This window comes from Triticum urartu, chromosome 3, assembly GCF_003073215.2.
Source record: "Triticum urartu cultivar G1812 chromosome 3, Tu2.1, whole genome shotgun sequence".
In the NCBI taxonomy this organism is placed as follows: Eukaryota; Viridiplantae; Streptophyta; class Magnoliopsida; order Poales; family Poaceae; genus Triticum; species Triticum urartu.
The window spans coordinates 667,763,362-667,766,236 of NC_053024.1; positions in this window are offsets into that span (position 1 = coordinate 667,763,362).

Here is a 2,875-nt window from a genome sequence, read left to right on the forward strand (position 1 = left end):
CTTTTCCAGGATTGTGGTGAATCAACATCTAGCCCAGCGACCCACTCATCCTTTGAACTTTCGAACATGTGTAGGAAGTGACCAAGGCATGCTTCCACCGTCGTGGATCTACAAGTGTAGATGATGACGAACTCATCGCCGGTGATGGTTCTAACCTTGTACTCACCGCCGATCATGGAGACTTGGGAGGCCATGGATTTTGGAGGCGGGTTAGGAGAAGTGGAACTGGTGTAATGTGATAGGATGGGACGGCTGGGAACGAACTGTTGTAAGGTAGAATACGGGGACGAGTAGGGCATTCGAACAACGTGGGGTGGTGGCTTGCCCAGTGGATAAATGGCTGCATGCCCCCAAAGAGTTCTCAAGTACTATGCGGGACCCATTAGATGTCATGTCTACTAGACCCACATCGTAGGCCTGACGGTATAGCTTCTGCGTGTTCATATGCCATGCCGGCGCCACGCCATTAACTGTCGCACCTCCCACGACCTTCGCCTCCCTCGCATGGTCGCACCCTTTGAGACTTCGAATGGCTATAAATGAGCAATTTTTTGCCTACTCCGCATGCATGATACTCCCTCTGGTCCTTTTTACTCTGCGTAAGATTTGTGTCAAGTCAAAGGTTGCAAAGTTTGACCAAATTAATATATACAATACCAAATATATATTTTATGAAACTACATTTCATAATGAATATAAAAATATTTATTTGACATTATGAATGTTGATACATTTTTCTATAAGTTAGGTCAAAGTAGAGGTACTTTGACTTCAGACAAAACTTATATGCACTATCCAGACTAGTTCCTCCATCCAGGTGCATTATGATATTGCCATGTCATATATAGTCAAGGGCTCGATTCAAAAATCTCACCTACTCTTACCAAGATAGAGGCGGTGGAATAGTTTTTGTAGTCTGCAAAAGTACTCAATTAATGCTCTCGTTCTTCACAAGAAAAGTGTTTACCAATGCATTATTGCATTGCGTGCATGCATGAATATTGAGAGAAAGTATAATAAGGTGACATAGGCAGGCTGTAAGACTTAAAATAATATATTGTTGATGAGTTGGCAGAGAGAGAACAAGAGAGAAAAGAAGTGGGCTACTAATTAACAGCCGGCTATAGCATGTGCTCCTAGACACTGTGAGAGAGGGAGGTGGGTCATGTATCAATAAAATAGTACTTATTTGTATCCGACTATTATACTTCCCGGCTATAAGCTTGACTATAGATGATATGGCAACATCTTATAGCCAGCGGCCAGCTATACTATTAACCATGCTCTAAAATGACTAAGAATTTGTACATGCATTAGTCAATATTCTCTTAATCCTTGCATGCAATAATTTAGTGCACCTTGAAATCTGAACAAGTGTGGGGCGTGCATGCTTTTAATGACATGAGACTACCTAGCCCGGCATGCAATGGTCAGTTCATTATGCATCGTTCCCCATACCTGCAGGAAGCCCGTTCGTCTCCATATCGTTTCCTCTCCATGTGTGAAAACAATCTACATGCTTGACTCTCCTTCTCCCTCTGGCAGTCCCACCACTCCTTCCCGTGTGAAAAATATTTTCATGCATGACTCTCCTCCCCCGCGCTCGTCCAATTTGTTGTGACCATCAATATTTCGACCCCTCCCCTCCCCCATAATTTACTCCAACAAAAATATGTCCACCTAGCTATTACATTAATCATGCAACATATAAATACTGCGCCTCCCACGGCATTCGGAAGAATGCTCACGTTCATCGCCTTTATCTCCTCCCCCGCCCTCTCAATTAAGGACCCATCGACGACCATGGCATCACCCCTCCCAGGCCCTTGGCGTCCCTCGCTGCCCCACACGCAAGGTCACGCATCGCCGTTTTGTTCCTTGCCGCCACTAGCCGAGGAGGACACATCGGCATTCTATTCCTTGCTGCCACTAGTGGAGGATGACTTGTCGGTGTTCTGCTCCTCGCCGCGACGTGTTGAGGTGGACGCATCGGCGTTCCTAGTCTCGCCACCATGTGCATCAGAGGACGCGTCGGCTCCTTGCTACGAGGAGAACATCGCACTGCCCGCTGAGCCCCCCCAGCTTGAAGGAGTTTTGCAAAAAAATGGAGGTCGCCTTGTGGGAGGCTTTGCCTCCGGCAGAGCACACCAAAAGAGAGGCGGAGAAGAAGGCCGACGAAGAGAAGCGCGCTATGAGGCATGCTGCCTGGCGGGCCTATGTCGCGTCCGCGAGAGTTGGGCAATTGGCTCTATGGTAGAAGGCTCATGTGAGGGCCGTGTGGGTCGCGGAAGATGCCCATGCCAAAGCTCTAAGTGCAGTCGGGCCCAAGCGCCTCATCTACGCTTGGCGGTATGTGTACCGGGTGCACACTTCCAGCGATGAGGAGTACCTGTTGGAGCCAGATCACCAGACTGGTGAGATCACGCTCGCCCGCCCGCAAGCTGCCAATCAGCACCTCGTGAGTTGCGAGGCTAAGGAAGAGGCATTATGTCGCTGCGCTGGGAAACGGTCGCACACCAGGGCACTCGTGGCGCGCTGCAAGCACTCCTGTGAGCATCGTGGCTGTTATTAGGATAATTTAGTGTCATAAGGTGGTCTCATTAGTTTTGGGACGAAAATGATAAATCCCGAATGTTTGGGAATTATTAGCGTCCTTGATTATGTATGTAAAAGGAAAAGCTTGGAAACCTTTTGTATCCGTACGCATTTGTAAGTACGTGCATATAGCACAAACTTAACTATATATTGCAGTACTGTAAGTGCATCTAGTGCCCCTTAGTGATTTTGGTGTGTTGAAGACTTATTGGTTAAGGGACTGATGCATTTGTGAGTATACACATGTCTATAAGTCTATGAGGAGTTTGATATTTATAGA